This window comes from Camelus dromedarius, chromosome 1 (assembly GCF_036321535.1).
Source record: "Camelus dromedarius isolate mCamDro1 chromosome 1, mCamDro1.pat, whole genome shotgun sequence".
NCBI lineage: Eukaryota > Metazoa > Chordata > Mammalia > Artiodactyla > Camelidae > Camelus > Camelus dromedarius.
The window spans coordinates 50,470,471-50,482,724 of NC_087436.1; the positions used below are offsets into that span (position 1 = coordinate 50,470,471).

The 12,254-nt window shown below is 35.1% G+C and overlaps 1 long non-coding RNA gene across 1 annotated transcript in view; it reads right to left on the minus strand.

The window, feature by feature from the left end:
* Positions 1–1,665: 1,665 nt before the first annotated feature.
* LOC116157762 (uncharacterized) overlaps positions 1,666–12,254 on the minus strand; it is an 84,912-nt gene continuing 74,323 nt past the window's right edge. The window contains exons 3-4 of the long non-coding RNA XR_010382427.1: positions 6,363–6,459; positions 1,666–1,897 (exon numbers count right to left, since the gene is read on the minus strand). This is a non-coding gene — a long non-coding RNA (uncharacterized LOC116157762). The remainder of the gene's footprint in view (positions 1,898–6,362; positions 6,460–12,254) is intronic.

Sequence of the window (12,254 nt, forward strand, 5' to 3'; positions counted from 1 at the left end):
TCATGTTGCTGCAAATGGTGTTATGTTGTCGGTTTTTATGGCTGAGTAGTATTCCATTGTATAAATATACCACCTCTTCTTTATCCAGTCATCTGTTGATGGACATTTAGGCTGTTTCCATGTCATGGATATAAATAGTGCTGCTATGAACATTGGGGTGCAGGTGTCTTTTTGAAGCAAGGTTCCTTCTGGATATATGCCCAGGAACGGGATGACTGGGTCATATGGTAAGTCTATTCCTAGTTCTTTTGAGGAATCTCCATACTGTTTTCCACAGTGGTTGTACCAAACTGCATTCTCACCAGCAGTGGAGGAGGGTTTCCTTTTCTCCACAGCCTCTCCAGCATTTGTCATTTGTGGACTTTTGAATGATGGCCATTCTGACTGGTGTGAGGTGATACCTCATTGTAGTTTTAATTTGCATTTCTCTGATAGTTAGTGATACTGAGTATTTTTTCATGTGCTTATTGATCATTTGTATGTCTTCCTTGGAGAACTGCTTGTTTAGGTCTTCTGCCCATTTTTGGGTTCGGTTGTTTGTTTTTTTCTTATTATGTCATATGAGCTGCTTATATATTCTGGAGATCAAGCCTATGTCGTTTTCATCATTTGCAAAAATGTTCTCCCATTCTGTAGGTTGTCGTTTTGTTTTACTTATGGTTTCCTTTGCTGTGCAAAAGCTTGTAAGTTTAATTAGGTCCCATTTGTTTATTCTTGCTTTTATTTCTATTGCTTGGGTAGACTGTCCAAGGAGAGCATTTTTGAGATGTATGTCAGATAATGTTTTGCCTATATTTTCCTCTAGGAGGTTTATTATATCTTGTCTTATGTTTAAGTCTTTGATCCATTTTGAGTTTATTTTTGTATATGGTGTAAGGGAGTGTTCTAGCTTCATTGTTTTACATGCTGCTGTCCAGTTTTCTCAACACCATTTGCTGAAGAGACTATCTTTATTCCATGTATATTCTTGCCTCCTTTGTCGAAGATTAGTTGACCAAAAGTTTGTGGGTTCATTTCTGGGCTCTCTATTCTGTTCCATTGGTCCATATGTCTGTTTCTGTACCAATACCATGCTGTCTTGATGACTGTAGCTCTATAGTATTGTCTGAAGTCTGGGAGAGTTATTCTTCCAGTCTCTTTCTTTTCCTTCAGTAATGCTTTGGCAATTCTAGGTCTTTTGTGGTTCCATATAAATTTTACTATGATTTGTTCTAGTTCTGTGAAATATGTCCTGGGTAATTGGATAGGGATTGCATTAAATCTATTGATTGCCTTGGGCAGTAAGACCCTTCTAACAATATTGATTCTATTGATATTGATTTAATCATGACTTCATACATTACTTCATTAACATTTTAAACTACATAGTTTAATGTCTTTTAAAGATGAGAAATTCTGTCCAAGGGAAGAATAATGAAACTATCTTCTATACCTAGTATCTTTTATATTTATCTTTCATATTTAGAATATTCTGAGCTGTAAATTTCAGTTTCAGATGTAATAGAAAGGTACCGCCTATTAAAGGAAAGAGGTTTATAGAAGCTTTTACTTTTAATAAGATGCTGAACCAATGACTCACACAGACTAGTGTCTATTTTCAGAAAAAGTCATTTTTATGAGGAAATCTCATCTTCACTCTGGTACTTCTTGATACTTTCATGACTGTGTTGCATGGAAGCCTCCTGGGGAAAGCAGTCACAAAAGAAACAAGCCTAAGAGCTCATGAGCCTGGACCAGCTAAAGCCAAATCCATGGGAAAATGTCCTCTCCCGGCCTGTTGCTGCCCTCCTGTATCTTGGCAGAGTACTCAGGCATAGCAGGCAATTAAGACATGGTTTGAGAATCTGGATACAGCAATTGAAATCCTGGGCACTGAATTGCATCACAGCTGTCACCACTGCAGGGAACAGAATAAGGAAATGCAACAGAAACAGGAGGTCCTACAGAATATTCAGAGGGCACTTAAACTTAGCCAATTTTCTCTCAAAAAAGGATGACAGCTCCATCTTCTCAACAAGGCTCTAAATAGTAATGATGGTTATCATTGCAAACAAATCTTGGCATTGTCACTCTTTTGCGTTATCTTGTGTTGTTCAATAGATATACAGTTCAAACTCATTTTTTAAATCTTAGATTGGAAGGTGCAGTCATATCAGAGCTTCTTTTTTAATTTGTTATTTATTTTTTGGAGGAGGGGAGGTAATTAGGGGATTTAACCCAGGACCTTATGCATGCTAAGCATGTGCTCTACCATTTGAGCTATACTCTTCCCCCAATATCAGAGCTTCTTAAATGGACTAAAGAAGCACCAACATTGTTTATTAGGAAGAAAATGCCTCATGAATAAACAGAAACCTCCAAACTATGTCTTCATTGATGGTTATTCTACAATGCTTTTGAAATAGCTCATATACCACTAAATATCAATTTCCCCCATTTAAAGATGAATAAAGATAAGAATTTTTCTGCAGTAATATAAAAATAAATATTGAAAAGCAAAAATTAAGATCACTAATATTTTTCTTTCTTATTTTCCCATAATCTCTCCTACCCTCCATAGAGGGATTAATGTCATGTGTATGTGTGTGTGTGTGTGTGTGTGTGTGTGTGTTTTAATCAGACCATTTGCCCTTCATTTGACGAACCCACTTCTTTCCTGTACTTCATTCCTTTTGAAATTGTTACAAGAAAGCAATTTCTTACTATTCACTCGAGGAAATTAGTTTTGGATCAAAACAGTTCTAAAGTCTGACCATGTAGTTCAGGTTTCCCATCATGGCCTTTCAAGATAATGTCCACATAAGTCCAGCCAATTAGTTAGCTGGCAGTCTTCTCCCTCTTATTTAATCATTTTTCAGTAAAAGCCAAGATTTCTGACTCACTGGTTATGGAATTTTTCCTTGAATCTCAGTAATGCAAGAAAGCCTACAGTACTAATATGACACTTCTATTAACACAGTTATAATACATGCTGTCTCTAAAATTTCCAGTTCAGGAAAATAAAACTTGCTTCTCCTGAATAAATTCTCTCCCAAAGTCTTCAACATTCTAATCTAACTAAAAAATAATATACAGCAAGATGTTCTTCCACATTCAAGTCTGGCACTTGAGCATCTCACAGAGCTGAACAATATCACCCCATTGCTATAAGCATTTTCTCAGCAAGCTACATTCTAAAGCTAAGCTGGGGTTTGAAAAGCATTTTTTACACATTTGCATCTTTAAGCTCCTAGACTCCTAACAGTTTTGAGAGCAGTCAACCAGGTATTGTACAAGCTCTTCAGGCAAATGCAGAACAGTAGAAAATAATGTCTTCTCCTTCAAGCAGAGAGAATAATTCCAGCTTAAAGGAAGAATATGGGTTTAAATGAAAAACAAAACAAAAAAATAACATTAAGGAATAAGACAAGGGATATTACCTGGATGACCTTAATGGTCCCTGACTTAATAACATTTGGGAGACAACTGATCAAACTTCTATTTCACTCTGCTTGTATAGATATAACTTGTGTGTATATTCAGGAAAATTACCACAACCTTCCAAATTATAACTAAGTGATGTGATACCTAGTTAGCAGTTCATATGTCTTCTGTCCTTTCTAAATCCAGGAGTCTTCACTTATGCAGTATGTATCCTGGATCTTCTGAAAACTATCATCTAGTGTGAAAATAAGGCTTAACTCTTCTCCTTGTCTCTGAACAAGGACCTGAAGAGCCCAGCTTCTGTCCATGTTCTGCTGCCTGTAGCCTAGATGAATTTAATGTGTTCTCATCTGCACAATGGGGATAATTTTGCCTTTCAGAGTTTGGTGAGTATAAACTTAAATAATGAATGAAGAAAATCTTTGAGAAGAAATGCAGACTGCTATATCAGTGTAAATATTTATTTTTTCATAGTCATATACCATGAATTAATCACATACAACTCTTCAAATATATGCATAAATGTTATTCAAATCCAGTACTACCTAAAGCAAATGTCAAATTTTGCCACAGACACTAAAGTAAAATAAATACTTTCTGGGTCTTCCCTAAAGCTTTCCTGGACAACAGAGAAGAGGAACAGATTCAAATATATTACTATTTTGTTTTTAAAGTTATTTGAACTTTTAAATTAAATTGAAATATGTAAACATAAACCTTATGAGCTTTATTTAATACCAGCTGGGTAATCAATTACAGGTGGACAGAAAGATCATTTAGGTACCAGAGGTCTGTGCCTTTCAAATGAAGGTGCCACGTCTTGATTGCATCCTCTTCTTCACTTACCTTCCCTTCTTAATCAATGGCCAAATCCTCCTAAATATATCGTAAATATGTCTTTCTCTTTTCATCCATTTAAACACTGCTACCGGCCTACTGGATTCTGGTCCAGTGCACCATCACACAGATAGTACAGATACCCAACTATTTTAAAACAAGAAAATCTACAGTCTCATACTTTACTAGAGAGACCTCCGTCTATTTTAAAAGCATGTAATAAGAATCTCTTGATTGCACAACACTGTACTAGCTTTCCTAAGTTAGAGTTGTTTAGAATGATTCATCATCTCCAGATAGTCATTTCAGTTTTTCACTCAGGAATAGACCCATATAAACCTGTATTTCAAGATTACACATAACATCAGGACTTAATAGGGTATACTGAGGAACCAGCAGAGTAAAAAATACTCTTTATTTTCAAAGAATAATACTAGCACCATAATGTTGCATATTACTCTTGGTCTTGATCCTATCTTTCAAAAGCACCAGCCTCAGTAAACTCTCTCAAACCACCATGGTTAAATATAGAAAAAATATATTTGGTCCTTCTGCAGATTATCTTGGCCACTTTTATTTCTATATTCTATATTTCAACCACACATAAATTTTTTCTACTTTTCAAATGTTCTACATTGTCTTTCACTATAAATCATTTTATAAATGCTGATGTCTTTACTTGGACACTCATTACTCAAAGACCCTCCTCCATCAGCTCATTTTAGTTTACATATCATTCATATTGTTTCTCAAAGACACTCCTCTGGGAAGCCTCATCTGACTGTTCTTGAATACATAAGAGTCTCTGATGTAAGTTCATGTTGTATCCTCTTAGTCTCCAAATGGAGCTGTTGCCAGAGTTGTTGTAATGAAGACTAATTTCTTTTTTTATTGGATAGTAAGCTTCATGAAGGTAGGAGCTGTGTCATTCTTATTCACTTTTTTATCTCAAGCACTTAATACTGTATCTGGTATATATCAACAGCTCAGAGTATTTGTTGAATGGATGAAGACTCCAGAACTCAATGTCTAGCTCTTCTGTGAATGTTTCCTATCTTTTTCAGCCCTTTCTATCTCCATCATATTACATTAATATGTTAACCCAAATTTGAGATTTTACTCTTTTGTTATTCATTAAAGGTATGACTGTTTTTAGCCACTTATATCAATCAGTGTCCTTAGTTACAAGCAACAGAAAGTGATTCTCACTATAATTATATACTTTGAGTAAATCAAAGAATCTAAAAAAGCCCAGTAACTAGTAATCATAGAGAATTCCCAACCAAGGAAATGCCTAAATTCATATAAAAAAAACAAAACAAAACTGGTCTCATGAAGATATCAAGCTACCACCCATGGATGCAGACACCTTAGGTAATTCCCCCAACCCCAGCAGTGCTAGCCATTATGTACTCCTACTATCCCCCCATCACTGTTGTCTGTTGCTTCTGGAGCGAGGAAGCAGCGGTGCCCACTGCCTCACCTCACCGGAATGCATCCTAAGTGGTGCCTCGTTTATCTCAAAATGTGTGTCTGCTTGTCAGAGCTGGGCCAGATGCAGCAGAGGCAGGGAAGAGGGGTGCTCTCGTGGAGACACAGGCAATCTCATGAGATAGAAGAAGCTTCAAACTCCAGGTGTGGTGTTGGGACAAAAAAGGGGAAATGTCTACTATAACCCACACAATTATTTCATGAGTTAGGATGAGTGAATCTTGATAGGGACAAAATCCTATCTTATTGTTCTGTGTTATTTCTCAAAGCACCCAGAACAATGTACTACATGGAGTAGAACGTAAATGATTAATGTTTTAATATAGTAACAGGCTTTCAGGAAAAAACAGCAAATAAACTCACATCAAACAATGCCACTGAGAGGGGCTTCAAAAACCCCATTTGAAAGCAGGGTCCAAATTTTACCACAATCCATGTGACCTTCTTAGTTATGCCAAACCATCTGTGACATTACAGATCTCGGCCTATTTAACCGCAGTGCAAAATATGCGAAGCAAATTTTCCTTTAAGCAGCCAGCAGGTGCTGACTGCTTAGCAACATGGAATAATGAAGTGATTACGGGACTTCATAAAGAATATTGTAGACTTACACGGTATTAGGAAGAAGACATCATGTGCCATGAAGAAGCCAACCCTCCAGTAACAGATTCTCAGACAGCCAATCAATAGCATCACTCAGAGGAATGCCTGGTAGACAGAAGTTATAAAATTTGACTCATTTATCCTTGAAAGCAAGCATTCCACCAATGCAGCAATGACAGAGAGATCAAAAACAGATTGAATATAGATGCATGGTCTTTCAGTAATAAAAGTTATTTCATCTCTTTATACTAGAGCAACGGTATGAATTAGAGGATACTTAGGAGATTTTAAAACTTCATTTCACAAAGCCAGGATTAATAAAGATTCACTGGCATGGTATTATTTACATGAACAAGAAAGAAAGATTTTATTTTCTGCCAGAACTGTTGAAGTATCCTAGTTGAATGAGCTTCCTGCAGTAGGCTATGACCAGGCTGGCCAGAGAACAATTACATTACTAGCTTGCTTTTTACCCCTAAGCTTGGATATAAAATTAAATCTATGCAGAAGCAATTTCAAAAAAATACACATAAAAGAGATTACCATGGCTTTTCTTCTCACACACATATCTGTTCAATAAAATCTTACTATCTGAAGTGTAGTAATCATTCAGGAAGAATAAAGAAAGAAAAGTTTGAAAAAGAAATAATTTCTCTATCCAACAGTTTATACTGTGGTGACAGGATTTCACACAGCTTTCACAGATTAAAAGTCCTGAATAGTGTTACAACCTTTGAGAAAGCTTTTAGTTTTTCTCTATATACCTTTTTCGAAAATGATTAAGATTTCAAGCCATGCCCAAAACATAAGTTCTAAAATTTTTCTTTAAATCTATGCAATAGGAAAACTCGGTGTCTTTCAGAAGTGCTTTTCCTTAGTCCTGACCAAAACACTAAATTGGCAAAAAAAAAAAATTAGGTATAAATTAAACAGATAAAAAGTATGACTTTTCATATCTTTCACATGCCTTGGCCCAAAACAATTTCTTTAGATAAAAAGAAGATACTAGTAAATATGTTCAGAACAAAGCCATTTTTACAGCAATGAGGATACTGAATATTCCTTTATGCCTATACAGAGCAGAGGCTACCAGCAGTCTCCTATATCCATTCCACTCTCTTTCTTGAAGGCTTCTTTTAATAAGCACTAACTTTTACCTACCCACACAGCCACCCATCATACATGGTACATTTCTCAGGGTCCTTAACAGGTGGATGTGGTCTGATGACTGAGAATCAGACAACTCAACAGAAGCCAAATGTTTCAGAGTAGCTTCAAGGAGCCCTGCCTTAATGATGGCCAGTGAATGCCCTTTTGGCTCCTTTTGCCTTTATCCATTTTTCACCCACTGCTCAGAGTATGATCAACATTTTGAACTATGGGAATGAGGCTCATTCTTTAGGGATGGCAAAGCAGAATCTGAAAGGAATCTCACTCCTTGTACTACCTGCTCTGAACTTCTACAGGAGAAAAGTAAATTTCCCTCCTGTTTAAACCAGTTATCTGGGGTCTGTATAAATCACAGGCAAAATCAAATCCTACACACATGCATTGATACAATATATACAGAAGCTACTGCTAGAGGCCTATTCAGTAGCCCTTCTCCCCTTGTTTCTTTAAAAAAAAAAAAAGAATTATAACTCTGTCCTAGAAACAACTTTCCTAGACCCAAGAAAAAAAATCGTAAGTGGGTGAATATATTCATGTCAATTCCATGACCCTCTGCCAGATAATAATTTTCTCAGCTTTCTTACAGCAAAAGAATCAAATATCTAGTTCTAGTCAAAATAAGGGAAGACTTATGAAATTACGTTTCTCTCTGATGAAAAGAAGACCCCTTTCTCCACTCAGCCTTCCCCTACAGCCAGTAATGCCCTTGAATGAAGATATGGCACTTGAGGTTGTGGCAGTGACCTTATACTCATGAAACAAGAAGACTCTGGGGGAAAAAGTCATCAAGTATAGAAAATCAGGGTAAGGATGTTAGGATTACATTCCCGAGCCATCCCACTAATCTGAGAAGCACTTTTCTTCAGACCCCTTGATTACCTGAAATAATTCAACATCTTAAATGATTTAAGTCACTACTGGTCTGGTATTCGATCACAGCAGAAAGCTTCCTCTACTGACACATTTTAGTACTTATGTAGAAAAAAATATGTTAATAAAGCTATCTTTAGAAATTAGAATAACAGGAGGACTTACATTCATAGTTTTATATTTGAAATGGCTGGATTTGTTTATTATAAATATAAGTAACTTTATAACAAAAAATAATTTTATTACAAAGAATGAATAGTCACAGAACTTCTTTAAATATTTGTTTAAATCTAGCTCATTATGGCTAGAAATATTCTGTTTGTATTTTCTTTATAATTGAAAAATGGTAAACATTTAAATATTTGACTATAATAGGTATTGTATCTTAATCTCATAGTCATCTTGCTTATCAATAAATATTTAATAAATGAGACATTTTATTTGATATTCTAATATGCAAAGGTTTTTAAATAAAACCCACTTTACAGAGAGAGTATGATGTCTGACTACCTACCAAATAAATGCATTTTTTTAAATTCAAGACAGAAGGAAGGAATCAGGAAATCCAAGTTAATGACTCAAAAAGGAGTGAAAAATTGTCTGAAATATAGTCTTTCTAGGACAGGGCATTACTCTTTAAAAGTAAGATAAAACTATAGGTATCTTAGAGTTATTAGGGAGAGGTGGGGAGTAGGGTATAGTCAGGAATGGAAAGAAAGCAAAGGACGTCCATACCTATTATAAGCACCTGATTGAAGCTACCAGAAAGCAAGCCAGCTAATAACTGACTAAAATATTGCAAAGAATAAGAGCCAAAAAATAGACTGTGTGTTAGGATAAAGAGGAAATCGACAGAGGTTCAGAATTAGAAATAGGGTAGCCAGAGATTAGACAATGTTCAGGTGAGTCTAAAGCAAAACAGAAACTAATTGCATAAACCTGGCCCATCTAACACCTCATTCCATATCTGTGCATCTTATTGCACCTCAAGAAACTGGGAGCAAATTTTCAGTAAATTTAATTTTAATTAACTTCTATATGTATAGAGCACATAATTGAAAAGATGCAAGAGGGTACAAAGTAAAATATAAGTCCCCCTTCCTGCCTGTCTCATACCACCTAGGTCTCTCCCTCATACAACTATTACCAATTTCTTGGGTGTATTAGGGAAATAGTAAAGGGCACAAGGGGAAAAAATGAAAAAAATTGACTGCTATTTGGGATTAATTTTAAATGAATTAAAAAGCATTGGTTGCATTGGTTGTTCATGACTTGGAAGACTTAATATGAAGATGACAATACTCCCCAAACGGATCTACAAATTCAACACAATCCATGTCAAAATTTCAGCTGTACCTTTTTTTTTTTTCAAGTTTGACAAGCTGCTTCTAATAATCATTTGGAATTATAAGGGACACCAAATGGCCAAATTAATCTTGAAAATGAAGAACAAAATTGGAGAACTCACACTTGCTGGTCTCAAAACTTACTACAAAGCTACTGTAATCAAGACTATGGCTCCCTTACACCATATACAAAAATCAGCTCAAAAGGGATTAAAGACTTAAACATAAGACAAGATACAATAAACCTCCTAGAGGAAAACATAGGCAAAACATTATCTGACATACATTTCAAAAATTTTCTCCTAGAAGAAATAAAAGCAAGAATAAACAAATGGGACCTGATGAAACTTACAAGCTTCTGCACAGCAAAGGAAACCAGAAGTAAAACAAAACGACAACCTACAGAATGGGAGAACACTTTTGCAAATGATGAAAACGACATAGGCTTGATCTCCAGAATATATAAGCAGCTCATACGACTCAATAAGAAAAAAACAAACAACCGAACCCAAAAATGGGCAGAAGACCTAAACAAGCAATTCTCCAAGGAAGACATACAAATGATCAATAAGCACATGAAAAAAAATGCTCAATATCACTAATTATCAGAGAAATGCAAATCAAAACTACAATGAGGTATAACCTCACACCAGTCAGAATGGCCGTCATTCAAAAATCCACAAATGACAAATGCTGGAGAGGCTGTGGAGAAAGGGGAACCCTCCTACACTGCTGGTGGGAATGCAGTTTGGTACAACCACTGTGGAAAACAGTATGGAGATTCCTCAAAAGACTAGGAATAGACTTACCATATGACCCAGGAATCCCACTGCGGGGCTTGTATCCAGAAGGAAATCTACTTCAGGATGACACCTGCACCCCAATGTTCATAGCAGCACTATTTACAATAGCCAAAACATGGAAACAGCCTAAATGTCCATCAACAGGTGACTGGATAAAGAAGAGGTGGTATATTTATACAATGGAATACTACTCAGCCATAAAAACCGACAACATAATGCCATTTGCAGCAACATGGATGCTCCTGGAGAATGTCATTCTAAGTGAAGTAAGCCAGAAAGAGAAAGAAAAATACCATATGAGATCGCTCATATGTGGAATCTAAAAAACAAAAACAAACAAACAAACAAAAACAAAGCGTAAATACAGGACAGAAATAGACTCACAGATAGAGAATACAGACTTGTGGTTGCCAGGGGGGTGGAAGGTGGGAAGCGATAGTCTGGGATTTCAAAATTGTAGAATAGATAAACAAGATTACACTGTATAGCACAGGGAAATATACACAAAATGTTATGATAACTCACAGAGAAAAAAATGTGACAATGAGTGTGTATATGTCCACAAATGATTGAAAAATTGTGCTGAACACTGGAACTTGACACAACATTGTAAAATGATTATAAATCAATAAAAAATTAAAAAAAAATAAAGACTATGGCCTGAGAACAGATACAGAGATCAATGAAATAGAATTGGCAGTTACAATAATTTTCAACTAATTTTCTGCAAGGATGCTAAGACAATTCAAGTAGGCATGAGGGATCTTTCTGGAGTAATGAAAATATTCTAAAATTGTGGGGATGGCTGTCCAACTCTGTAACTTTACTTAAAGCTCATTGAAATGTATACTTAAAATAGGTGAATATTTTAATATGAAAATTATACTTCAATAAAAGTGCTTAAATTTTTAAACTCATTTATTTATACATAACATTAAATTATATTTTATGATTTTTTTCATTCAAACAGTGTTTATTTAATAATATTATTTACATTTACCTGTAATAATAAGGAAATCTTTAGAGAAAAAGATTATCAGAATACATAGTTGAAATCACTTAGGTAAAATAAAATGTCTTATGGTAAAAATCTAATAATATTTCCTACAAAATTAAAATAACTGTTAGCACCCTTATTAAGTACTTAAATAGCATGGGTAAAAGCTTAACTGATGTTAGATAGGGAGTTCAAAGTTATACAGTGATAGAAAATACTAGAGGCAAAAATCTGATTTAAATGTTTCATTGGTGGCTTTATAGGAGTGAAAGCAAGCCATTTTCAAGAAGACTGTACACAAATTCAAAGTTTAAGAAAAAAATCCAGAGTGCAAAGCAATTATCAACAGAGATTAATAACAAAAAAGATAATTTGTGTCACTATTTTAACATCTGCCTGAAAATTTTAATTGTCCAGCTTGAAGTGCTTTTAAAATATAGCTCTGAAATTAGGGGGAAACTATAGAATTTAGTGTGTATAATATGTGACTTGATCTTGAAGAAATTAGAAACTTTCCTATTCCTCTTCCTCAACTTGAGAATTAATCTGAGTCAAATCTTTTATAAGATGTAAGGGTAAGTCTTCAATCCACAAATATTAATTAAAGTCCTACAATATTCCAGAGACTAGGGATACAGTTATAAACAGGACATATATATTCTCTGCCCTCCTAGAGCTTATTTACTATTATGAAAAATAGACTTTACACAGATA